Below are 12,932 nucleotides of genomic sequence, written 5' to 3' on the forward strand. Positions count from 1 at the left end.
GGTGCTGGCGGTGCTGCCTGTGGCCTGCCCGGTGCTCCCTCCCTCCTGGCCAACCATGTCATCGTATGGCCAGGCCCAAAATGGTAAGCCAGGCACTAACGGTGGATGGTAATGTATTTGCAGTGTGGGTGAGATTATTTTAGAAATAATACTCTGGATGAATAAGGAAGACTAAAGAAAACCATAGTAGTGACACCTCCTTGGAAGAGGCTGGGATTTTGAAGCCCCTGACAGACTGAGGTGCACTCATCTGCCTGCTATTGCTTCCTCCAGATGTGCACCGTGAAGACAGACCTTCTGCCCCGCAGCCAGGCCCCTTCTCAGGAGTTTCCAGTGCTGCTCTTGTTGTTTTGTACCAGTCTAAGCACCGGAATGTGTGTTAGCCCCTGGCTGTCATCCCACGCTGCCCACTGTGGTGACTGGCAGCTGAGTTTCCGGTTCTCCAGCAGCACATTTTCCTCTGTTTCCCTCTTACTACTTCTTCCTGTCCCGTTCTCCCTCCTTGCTTTCAATGTAATGGTTGGACTTGTGTTCGGAGTCTCCACGTGTTTCCTGCAGCTGATTATTTTCCCACCTCTATGCTGTGTGACAGTCTTCTCATCACCAGGCCTTCCAGCTGTACTAACCCACTTGAGATAATGAAGGCACACTTTTGTCCAGGGGGTGAAGAAATCTCTCTCTTGTGTTCCACATCATGACAAATCTACCAATATGTGAATTTATTGAAATGCCTTTCTTTATTCTCAACTTACTAAGCTGCTTGGAAGTTTTCCTTGAACATTAACAAGGTACCAAAAGATGATGGCAAACATTTCAAAGTTAAATCCCTTACAAGGAATTAGGACTTAAGTTTGGAGCAGGGATTTCTACCAGTCATGTTTTCAGCATTGTGTCTTGGGATAGCCCCGGGAGGCATTAATCTGCTGAAAACTCCTGATGGAAAGAGGAGGAGACTTTCCAAGTCTGTAATAAAGGACCATCGGCTGACCACATCTGCGCAGAAAGGGCTATTGGGTTTCAAGGCTGGCTATGGGAAGTGGGTCTTGCCCAGAAATCTGACTGTCTGTATTAGGTTTCTTTTATACAAAGGGCTATGAAACGTCGCCAGTGAGAGAGAGAGAATAATTTGGAGATACTAAAATATTCAATCAGGGTGTAGAAGCTCAGGAATGACAGGACCGGTTACAACGCAGCTCTTCCCACAACACTGATGTCAGTGACCTCCCGCTTGACCACAGCTTCAGGTTGAAAGCCACAGGGACTCCAGGCCCATCGCCAGATAGGTTTTTAGAGTAGGGCTGAAGCACTTCTGCCAACCCCTGGGCAATGCAATCTGTCCTGGACTCCACATAAGCTTCAGGACTTGTTCCTCCTCTGCCTTTGCCACCAAGCTGCTCTCTGTCCCCTCTGCACCTGGCCTTTTTCTTTCCTTCTTCTTCTTCTTCCTTTGTCAGGTCATTTAACTTTGAAGCCTGTTTCACATAATGAAACAGCACCCAGCCTTCAGTCACGGGACTTGTAGTAAGGGCCGGTAGACACGGGGTTGAGTCTTGGAACATGTGACGTGTACAATATTAGATGCAACTGGACTTTGTCAGCAGGGAGCTGCAGTTCGTAGGCATGACATGCTTCCTGTTTCAGGCAACTGAGGGAATCCCTCATGAATTTCTCTTCCCAACAGAAAAAAAAAATCCGGAAGAATACAAAATTGGCTGTCTGGATTAAAAAAGGTGAACGATAATTAAGCGCAGGGAATGGTCCCACTGACATCCACACAATCAAGGGAGCCCGTCTGCATCTAGGTTTGGAGGATCGTGACGGCGTCTCATCCTGCTTCTGTTAAAGGGGGAAAACTCCCGTTGAATAGACCGGTGGCAGATCAGTGCCAAGAAAGCCTTTTTCTGCAATGTGTTAACATCTTGTTTCTTGATCATAATGATCAAACATAGCCAAAGTAGTCCTGCAAACATTTACATATATGGAACTTATTTAACATATAGCTTAACTGTTACATGAATACTTTCATTCCTACATTTTATGTAATAATCAAGAAAAATAAAATTCCCATGAAGTAGGCCTATCCTGAATATGGAAACGAGCAAACAAAATTATAGTGTGAGGAATCACAACATATTTTTACGTATTTTAGCAATTACATTCCAATTTCAGTAATGACACCAGACATCAGACTAGCTCTGTAGTTTTGACAAAGCTACAAAGCTTTGCTGAGATCAGAGAGGCGTCAGAACACAAAATTCAGTCGGTAAATCTTTCCTGCGGAACACCAAGGGTTTTGATGTGAACCTGTGGTGTGACTATTGCCACAGAATGATGAATACCACAGTAATCGTTTAGTGAAAAATGCGTAAGTAGAATTACCTGCAAAAACATTCAAAAGAATATATTCGTCACATAACTAGATAGTGCCTGTGATACTTCAACGTTTAGTTCATTTAGGGCATCATCCTGAGAGTGCCTTTGAGCCAGAGGAAGGGCCTTTGAAAGCGATGTGCCTGCGGGATCAGGCATTGTATGGGGAACAGCTGCTTGCTTTCTGTTTTCTCCTTCTTCTTCAGATCCCGCTTTTATCATCTTACTCAGCCTACTCACATAAACTCCTTTCTCCTGTACTGGTGTCTACAGATGGTCCCGTCTAACTTGCCTCCCTACCGGTTTGTGAATTACAATGTAATTCACACGTAATTGCCCACACATACACATGACTTGGGTGAACCGGAGGTCCCTGGGAGGTCGGAACACCCAGAGGGGTGGGTGAGGCGGCGATCAGGCACAGCGAGCTTTCAAGTCAGCGCTCTCTGACCTTCAGGCCAGACCGCACAGCCCGCTGGCTGGCTCCCTGCTGCAGGGAAGGGCATCTGGCCTCCCCGAAATTGCTTTTGTAGCACTTCTGCTCCTACGCAAATTATGATGAGCTTCCACAATTAAGTTGCGAGGGAGCTTCGGTTCAGGAGCGCGTGCAGCTCTCCGGGAGCCTGGCTCCGGCCAGAGCCCAGCGTTCCTGGCCAGCGGCGGGTAAGTCGCCCCGCTCGAGGCCAGGCTGGTGATCAAGACCTGGCTCCGCGCTCGCGTTAGCCCACCCCTGCCCGCCGTTGGCTCCGCTGCCCGCGCCGGTGCCAGGTAGGGGGGGCCGTGGCCCCACGCCTCCACGCGCGACCTTCCCCTTTTCCTCGGTGGGGAACGGCTGCGGCAGGGCCGGGGGCGGGAGCCGGGCCGGGCCGGGCCGGGAGGCCTGTCCTGTCGCGGCCCCTCGCCGGGGAGGAGGGCGGCCCGGGCTGGCGGGGCGGGTCGGCGGGGCGCTGCCCGCCCGCCGCGGCCGCTGGGTGTCGCCGTCGCAGCGGGCACGGCGGCGGCGGCGGCGGCGGCGCCACCTCCGGGGCAGCCCAGCCCGGCGGCGGAGACGCCGTTGGAGACGGTGGGGCTGTGCCCGGCCCCCGCTCCCGACGGGGAGCGTGTGTGGCGGCGGGAGCGCAGGTGAGCGGGGCGCCGCCGGCACGCGTGGGCCCCCGGGCGCAGACCCGCGCCCAGCCGCCGGGGTTGCGTGTGGCTGTGGTGAGTGGGGGGGGAGCGCGTCGTGGCGGGCGGCGGCGGGCTGGGGCCGGGGCCGGGGCCGGCGGGCGGACAGGTGGTCGCGGAGGTGGCAGGGCTGTGGTGGGGCTGCAGCTGGGTACGGGCCCTGCAAAATCAGTGCTCACTGCCCGAGTAATTAAAGTGTTTCCTTATTACGGCCCCGGAGTAGGGTCTGGGGAGGGACACCTCCCCCTTCATGCACACGCGAACTCTCCGGGCTGCCGCATAGATACAGGAGCCTGTATCTACGTAGGGGTTTAATTGCAGGTTTGGGGGTATAAACGAAGAGCCTTAACGCTCTTGTTCCAACTTTTAAGGCCGCATCTGATGAGAAATGGAAATCTGGCTCAAAGTCATCCTTCCTGTTGTTGACATCACCTGAAAACTCCGCTGAAAATATTTCCACTAGTTCACTGCAAACAGCAGCTTCCCCTGAGGACTCAACACCTTGTGAGTATACGCTCGCTGCTGGTAGAGCTCTCTGATTTTAGAAATCCATGGCTACGGCGTGTAATTGTTCTGCAGTGTTCATTTCATTGCAAGCATTAATAAAGGGCTTATCATGCCCTGGGGTGTTGTGTGCATTACAGCATAGGCTGTAGACAGCGCTCTGTTTTTTTAAAAGGCATATCCGATATCTGCTCGTATTTTTATAATTATGTGTGAAGAGATTATTTGGGGTTTTGTTTGGTATTTCTTCAGGACACATGATCAAAAGGACATATTGTCTGCTATTGTCTACCTTTCATTCACAGGGAAAAAACTGAGAGGGGTAGAAAGTGTCTTACTGGCAGGGGGATCTTCCCTCCATTAGTTGTTTAAATGAACTTAAAATGTCCTACCAATGTTAAAGGAGCAATCTACTGGGCAGGTCAGTAAATCTCTCTCTGTTCAAAGGTGGAAAAATGTAACAAAGACTAAATTCTTAGGCAGCATTAGTTAGGAATGATCCAGATCCTCTGGTAGGACTGTTTGAGTGCATGGCTTATTCTGAGGAGAATGTTATTTACTTAACTTGCTTGCTTTCAACGTGATATGTCCAGGTGTGCAGCTAGTTTTATAACAACTTACTTTGGCAGGCTCAGGTTCCAAGTATTGTGTAATCTTCATTCTCTAGATACTTGGAAAACAAAGCGTTTTTGAGATTATGATTACGTGTAAGATCTTCAGTTGCATTGCAGACCACAAGACATAGCCCAATGACACTAATTCAGAACTTAATAATAACTTCTGAGCAGAAAATACTAGTTACATCCACTGCATGTACCAAAAATACAGTTGGCCGGCTACATAAAGTATTAGGCACCTGCCTTTAGATTTCAGTGAGTGCGTAACGTCTATAGAAATCCTTATTTAGATGCCTGGTATGTAGATGATGTATGCCTGTTTGTGTCAGTGAGGACCTATTAGTCTGCGAGAGTGGATGGGGATTCTGTGACAGTAGTAATCTCATTGCTTCTCTCCTTGTTGTTTGTTTGAAAAGAAACTGTAATAAAATTCAAAAGTGGCTTTGTGATAGTACTCAGCTGGGAAAGTTTTCACTTTCCCCTACTTCTTGATATTTACCCAGACAGTGCTATCAGCCTCATGTAGAAGACTGACTTTGAACACTAGAAATGAAATGATCAGTAAATGATGACTAAAAATAAAGTGATCAACCTCCTGATCATCCAGGTGCTTTTCTTCAAGCTTTTTTGCAGAGCTCTTTTCTTTTTCAGGGAACAGAAACTGTGGGAAGCAGGATCCACAAATGGGGCTCCAGTGTTTGCCGATATAACGTAGTTGCAGCACCAGGCTTAGCATCATGCTCTGTCACAGGTGGCACGTTCTGGAGTTTGCACTGTCAAACTTACGATGTTCTTGGACCAGATTAGATATTAATAAATCAGGTACTTGTAGGGCATGGTAATGAGCGATTGAGCCTCGAGCTGTATTTCTCCATTTATCTTCAGGTTTACCTCTGCTTGACTTTGACAGTGAGTCATTTTGTGATGTAAGAAAAAACCCTTGCTGCCCCTTACTCTCTAAATCTGCATAATGGAACTAACTATTTATCTGTTTGGATGAGTGGTGTAACAATGAACTTTAGGTTCTTAAATGAATTACACCATCTGACAACTATGTTTTATTTATTTATTCTCATTAGTTTCAGATTTGCAATTCCTCTTTTTCCCTCAACAGTTAAGACTTTGGATGAACTTCCAGAGAACTCATAGTCCTATCTTTTCTTAGAGATACATCAGTGCAACATGTCACTAGTGGAAGTATTTTATTTAAAACCACAAATGAGGTACCATATTTCACTGGCAAGATTGGCCTAGGGAGATATTTGTCAAAGACATAAATGAATTGTAATTGCTTTGGGCAAATAAAAAATTGAAATAAGTCATTTTAGCTCCTTTTGTTTATTGAAGAATGAAATAAGTGACTTCTTCAAAAATGATCCAACCAAAAATAGAAGGTGTAGAGCTGCACTTTGGAAGGACCTCAGTCCGTAACAGTATAGCAAGGGGCTAATTTTCTTCCCTGCCTCCTGTCCAGCTATGAGGACCTGAGTTCAATGCATTTCAGGATTTCACTTTTCTCACAACTACTATCAATACACTGCAACAAACCATTCTTCAGCAGCACTTGCTAACAGGGAGTGGAGTAGTCAAGAGAGAAGTAACTAAGCTCTTCCTAAAGGGTCCACAAGCTAGCGATGGTATGTAAAAATATTTGCTATTATTTTACTCAGAAATTATTCTGGAGATTTTTTTCGACAGAGTGCCATGTAAGGTGGACATACTGGTAGAGAATATGGTGTGTACGCTGTAGAGGATTATTGACAGGTTTACGAAAATCTGTTCTGTAAATAGTTTCATCTGCTGAACATGTACACTCCTTTAGTACTGAAGAGAAATGTGATGGACTGAAGCGCAGCCTTACTTGCTATGTAAATACAGGTTATTAAAATTTCATACCGGGATTTTACGGGATCAAATTTGTGTCTAAATTAATTTTTTTTGCTACTCGGGGGAAAAAAACAACCTTCTAATCAAAACTCAGATTACAGTCTGGATGAATAATTACATGAGGCAAAGCAGAAACACCAATTTCAGTATCTCTGACAGCTGCAGTGGCTCCTAGTGTCTGCTCAATTCTTTAGTTTTCTCAGCTTCCTTGAGAAGGAGATCTTAAAGGCACAGAAGCAGGCTGTCCCCATGTGCCGAAAGATGAGCCAGTGGGGAAGAAGACCGGCCTGGCTGAACAGAGAGCTCTGGCTGGAACTCAGGAAAAAAAAGGAGAGTTTATGACCTTTGGAAGAAGGGGCAGGCAGCTCAGGAGGACTACAAGGATGTTGTGAGGTTATGCAGGGAGAAAATTAGAAGGGCCAAAGCCCAACTAGAACTTAATCTGACTACTGCCGTAAAAGACAATTAAAAATGTTTCTATAAATACTTTAGCAACAAAAGGAGGGCTAAGGAGAATCTTCATGCTTTATTGAATGTGGGGGGAAACATAGTGACAAAGGATGAGGAAAAGGCTGAGGTACTTAATGGCTTCTTTGCCTCAGTCTTTAATAGTAAGACCAATTGTTCTCCGGGTACCCAGCTCCCTGAGCTGGAAGACAGGGACAGGGAGCAGAATGAAGCCCCCGTAATCAAAGGGGAAATGCTTAGCGACCTGCTACACCACTTAGATGCACACAAGTCTTTGGGGCCAGATGGGACCCACCCAAGGGTACTGAGGGAGCTGGCAGAAGTGCTCACCAAGCCACTTTCCCTCATTTATCAGCAGTCCTGGCTAACCGGGGAGGTCCCAGTTGACTGGAAGTTAGCAAATGTCACTACATTTGTACATCTTGTACATCTACAAGAAGGGCTGGAAGGAGGATCTGGGGAACTACAGGCCCGTCAGTCTGACCTCAGTGATGGAAAAGGTTATGGAACAGATCATCTTGAGTGCCATCATGTGGCACGTACAGGACAACCCGGTGATCAGGCCCAGTGAGCATGGATTTATGAAAGGCAGGTCCTGCTTGACTAACCTGATCTCCTTCTATGACAAGGTGACCCGCTTAGTGGATGAGGGAAAGGCTGTGAATGTTGCCTACCTAGACTTGAGTAAAGCCTTTGACACCGTTTCCCACAGCATTCTCCTGGAGAAACTGGCTGCCCATGGCTTGGATGGGTGTACCCTTCGCTGGGTAAAAAAGTGGCTGGATGGCCAGGCCCAAAAAGTGGTGGTGAATGGAGTTAAATCCAGTTGGCGGCCAGTCACAAGTGGTGTTCCCCAGGGCTCAGTATTGGGGCCAGTTCTCTTTAATATCTTTATCAACAATCTGGATGAGAGGATTGAGTGTACCCTCAGTAAGTTTGCAGACGACACCAAGTTGGGCGGGAGTGTTGATCTGCACGAGGGTAGGAAGGCTCTGCAGAGGGACCTGGACAGGCTGGATCAATGGGCCGAGGCCAATTGGATGAGGTTCAACAAGGCCAAGTGCTGGGTCCTGTACTTGGGTCACAACAACCCCATGCAGCGCTACAGGCTTGGGGAAGAGTGGCTGGAAAGCTGCCTGTCAGAAAAGGACCTGGGGGTGTTGGTTGACAGCCGGTTGAATATGAGCCGGCAGTGTGCCCAGGTGGCCAAGAAGGGCAATGGCATCCTGGCCTGTATCAGAAATAGTGTGGCCAGCAGGAGTAGGGAAGTGGTTGTCCCCCTGTACTCAGCACTGGTGAGGCCGTACCTCGAATCCTGTGTTCAGTTTTGGGCCCCTCACTACAAGAAGGACATTGAGGTGCTGGAGCGTGTCCAAAGAAGGGCAACGAGGCTGGTGAAGGGTCTGGAGAACAAGTTTTCTGAGGAGCGGCTGAGGGAACTGGGGTTGTTTAGCCTGGAGAAGAGGAGGCTGAGGGGAGACCTCATCGCTCCCTACAACTACCTGAAAGGAGGTTGTAGCGAGGTGGGTGTCGGTCTCTTCTCCCAAGTAACAAGCGATAGGACAAGAAGAAATGGCCTCAAGTTGCGCCAGGGGAGGTTTAGATTGGACATGAGGAAAAATGTCTTTACTGAAAGAGTGGTTAAACATTGGAAGAGGCTGCCCAGGGAAGTGGTTGAGTCCCCATCCCTGGAGGTATTCAAAAGACGTGTAGATGTGGAGCTTAGGGACATGGTTTAGTGGTGGACTTGGCAGTGCTAGGTTAACAGTTACACTTGATGATCTTAAAGGTCCTTTCCAACCTAAATGATTCTATGATTCTGCCTTAGATATTAGTGATACCGGACAAAAGAGGTATTTGCTGAAGTTGTTGTTTTTACTGCTTTGGTGCTCAAAGGCTTAATATTTCTAAGGATTGGCAGATGCATAAATTATTGATAGCGAAAAACCTTGGTCAGCACAATATAGAGCTTTAGATTCTGATTGTCTTCACGGTTTACCTTCCAAAAGTATAACACCTTGGGGGAAAAAATTATTTTTTCAGCCATCAGTTAAATGAGAAATACATATTTTTTAAAGCAACTACGATTTTAGTATCTTGCTGAGAAATTCAATCTAGATATTTGTCTGATATTGAACCAAAGGCTCTTTTCATCCTAACACTTCAAGCAGAAAAATACCTTAATTTCTGCCTATTTGAGTTCAAACAAATAATTATGTGTGGACCAGGTGCCAGAGGCCTTAAAGTAATGAAAGAACTTCTTAAAAATTCCTGTTCAAGTTCAAAAGTATTTATTACAGGAATTAAAATTTTATGTATTATACAATGATAAGTAGTGAGAATTAAAATAAGCATGAACTTCAAATCTAGCTTTCTTTTCTACATATTGTAAGCAAACCAGTGTTTGATAGGTAATAATGTGGGTTTTGGTACACATGTGATTACTTAGGAGGAATACAAGAAGAGATTAGTTTTGATTCAAATTGCAGTTTGTGAGATTTAATTGATTCTAAAGCATTTTTTTAGTCTGGGAGCTTCTAGCTCTGGTAGTCCCATGGGACAGCCTCTGTATCTGATTCTGGGTTCTTGCACTTAAATTGTTTGTCTGTTTTGTACATTTTGAGCTAGATTGATGAAAAGGGCTATTTAAATCATGGTATTATTGTTGTCATCTGTGCTTACCCAACCATGAATTATATTATGAGTATGACTTGTTAATATTTCCATTTAAAAATTGATTCTTTAACTGGTATTAAATTTAAAAATCCATTTTTCCAGATAATTTTCTTATTAGCAACAGTGCAAGGGGGGGAAGCCTCCCCTGTGTCTTGCTGTGACCTTTCACTGAATTATGTCTAATGGCTTCTTCCTAAACTTTTTCTTCTCCTCTGTATTTGGTTTATCTCATGCTGCCATTCAAAAGACTATTGGGCTTGTGAAGGCAGGTGTTCAAAAGTTAGGAAGAGCCAGAATAAACTTGTGAATTCCTGCTGATTTGTTGCGTAGCTTTCAAATGCACGCATGTCGGGATGTTCTTCATGTATTGCTTCCCTGGAGGATGTGGTTGTACACGACACAGTGATGCTCTGTATCCAAGGTGGTGCTAATCTGGCCATACAGGTATTTTTCTTGTTTTCTGGAAAACCCCTCAGGTCCGATTGCAGACATACAGGTCTTGATAGTGAAGCAAGGAAGGATACTGTTGGTGTGCAGTAGTTCGATACCAAGGCAAAGAATGCTATCAAAAAACAGTGATTAAATGAGTAAGTGTCAATTTAGGACATGTTTTTGAGAAGTGTGTGATAAATGAAGTATTAGGACTGCACAGGACTTTGAGGTTACGAGAAATCTAGCACATTACTACTAATGGTTAATCTGGTGTATTGAAAGAGGAAGATGTCCTGTGAAAACAGTCCTGTTGTGATAAATGAATCCACGTTGGATGGCCTAACCAATACAGTACAACTTGAATTCTTGCGTTATCTGGTTGTGGAGGGGTTGTCTTGGTAGCTTCAGTGATGCACTTCTGATGCAATATTGAGTGCATAGCTAGCTCACGATATGGTGCAGGGCTGTAGATTGCTGGCTTGTTCTTGCACCATTTTACTTTTGATCCTTTGTCAGTGATCCTGCTGTGTGTGGCATGAAATTCAAGGTCCTTGCAATCAACAGAAAGACTCTGTCTTACTGCCAGCACTCATGTCTTCCTGGCTGCTCCTCTGTGCCTCCCTCCTTCCTACTCCCCAGGCCTTCTGTTGGTCCTCCAAAACCTAGCTGCATCTCAGCCAAGCCATGGCCATGGGGGAAGCTGGCTGTGATTGGGGATGGGATTTGGGCACATCTGTGGGAAGTGGGGGATGGAAGCATCTGGTGTGGATGCCAGGCAGAGGGTACTGGAGCTATGGGGTAGCTGGGGTGTGATGTGCTGAGCGTGGGCACCCTAGCGGGTCTGCCCTAATCCTGAAGAAAATGTCATTTGGCCCTATGCCAAAAAAGCCTAAGGTTTTTTAATCTTAAGTTGTGATCAAAAGCATATTTCAAATCATGAAATCTTACCTCCTCCAAATCCTGGTTTAAAACAAGCTGCTTCTAACAGTCTGTCCCTTACTTTCCCTTTCTCTCTCCTGACTTGCCCTCTTCCCCGCCTAAACACCATCTGTTTTTGTGAAGTGAGCCACTGAAGATAAAGTTTTCGGGTGCGTAACCTGGCATGGTGTTGGATGAAAGCATTTTCATCTGCATTATGGAAAATGCGTTTGGATTTGATGGGAATGAATTCCATAAGGGTATGCATCATTGTGTCTGCATTGCAGTGGGATCGTTTTCTTTTCCAGTTGGAGATGCCGATTGCTTTAAGCCAGTCAAAAATATTTTCTGTTGGTTTTATCAGCATCTGCAATGTGACATCTTAGCAAGACCTGTTGCTAGTGTATTTATATTGTGCTGATACACTTCTGAGTCAAAATTCCCTAAATTGTCTCAGATGGGTCAGCCACTGAGGAAAGTGCTAGCTTTATAAAATAAAAAAGCACCATGAATGTATGGTAATTATATGTCAGCTCAATATTTGAGTAACTTTTTAGTAGTGATCACAGTGAATCATTTTAGGTATGTTTCACTTTTAATAAGAGTTTGATGTCTATATGTGTGCTACAGTTGCAGAAATTGCAGCTGGTTCAGAGTCTTGGGCAGGACATGATCTTTTCACCATATTGCTACTGTCTCAAATAATTGTGCTAATATCTGCAAGGCATACCCATTGCTTAAGTCAGTTCATTAGTATATTGTAAAGCTTACATATGAGTAATTTTTCTTCATTTTCTTTCTGGCCACTTTTGTGATTAGACTGCGTCTGGCTGAAGTCTTTTGAGAGGATTTAGGGATGGGAGGCCGGGGCTGGTGTTTCTTCTGGCTGTGGAATTATCTGCCTGCCATCTGCAGTCTTTCATTGACATTATTGTTCTGGTTTAAATCCAGATTTTGAAAGTACAGCGCTTTCTTATAATTTTTTCTTTTCCAGACTTTACAGCAGCTTCCGAATTCTTGCAAGTATGGTTTTTTTCATAGCTTTTCACAGCTTCTGTATAAAATCAGACTGCTCTTTTCATGTGCCCTTTTTTTTTTCTAAGTATAAGTGGTATTGTTCTCAAATCTTTACGTTCTTCCTCTTTCGTTATGCTGTGATACAAGTTCAGCCTTTGACTAACCCCCAAGATCTAAAATTTGCATGTGTGGAAACACAAGAAGTTTGGATAGATTTCTGCTGGCAACAAAACTGCTGAAATACCTATCTATCTTCAATGCTATGGTTTTTCATTGAACAGTGCTGGATGATGGAGTTGCAGGCGGATGTCACAGCAGCTGTTGCCGACCAGCTTGTTTTTTCATTTCAGAGTCTGAAGGTAGTTACCATAAGAATAAATGTTATGCTTTAACTTGTATCATGTTATCATTTTTGTGTGTAAATATGAGTGTCTGCCCAAAAAACTTGGTAGCATGGAAAAAGCTCAGAGGAAAGATGTAGTTGGAAATTGTTTTTCCTCCCACCCCTGTGTTATGCTGCCTGCAATATCCACTTCTTTCAAGGGTTTAGGTTCTCCTAGACATGCTAAAATCCAGTCTCTGGACTTGTCAGGGTTATGTCAGATGCCCCCGGCCCCAAAAAGAGATTGTGGAGGATCGCACGTTCCAGCCCCTGAAGAGATATAAATTTGCTTCAGCACAGGAGATGGTACCCCAGTTTTAACGCGTGATGATTTCTTCCAGAGGTGTGCTAGTTTCCTCCCAGAACGGCTGTTCAGTGTGCTTGAATGCCCTGCATTAGTGCAGCTATGGTTTAAGTCTGTCTATACGAATGGGAGACTCTAGTGTGGAGTAAGCTGAAGCGTGAATTTAAAATACAGTATTTTATTAATGAATAAT

The 12,932-nt window shown here is 45.2% G+C and overlaps 1 protein-coding gene across 2 annotated transcripts in view; it reads left to right on the forward strand.

The window, feature by feature from the left end:
• Nucleotides 1-3,424: 3,424 nt before the first annotated feature.
• The window catches only part of ANKRD6 (ankyrin repeat domain 6), a 119,165-nt gene continuing 109,657 nt past the window's right edge, over nucleotides 3,425-12,932 (forward strand). Inside the window, exons 1-2 of one of the 2 annotated variants that reach the window (XM_076333223.1) lie at nucleotides 3,425-3,492; nucleotides 3,906-4,038. The gene's annotated coding sequence lies outside the window, so the exon portion shown is untranslated. The other variant, XM_076333225.1, reaches the window with a different exon arrangement.

This window comes from Aptenodytes patagonicus, chromosome 3 (genome assembly GCF_965638725.1).
Source record: "Aptenodytes patagonicus chromosome 3, bAptPat1.pri.cur, whole genome shotgun sequence".
Lineage (NCBI taxonomy): Eukaryota > Metazoa > Chordata > Aves > Sphenisciformes > Spheniscidae > Aptenodytes > Aptenodytes patagonicus.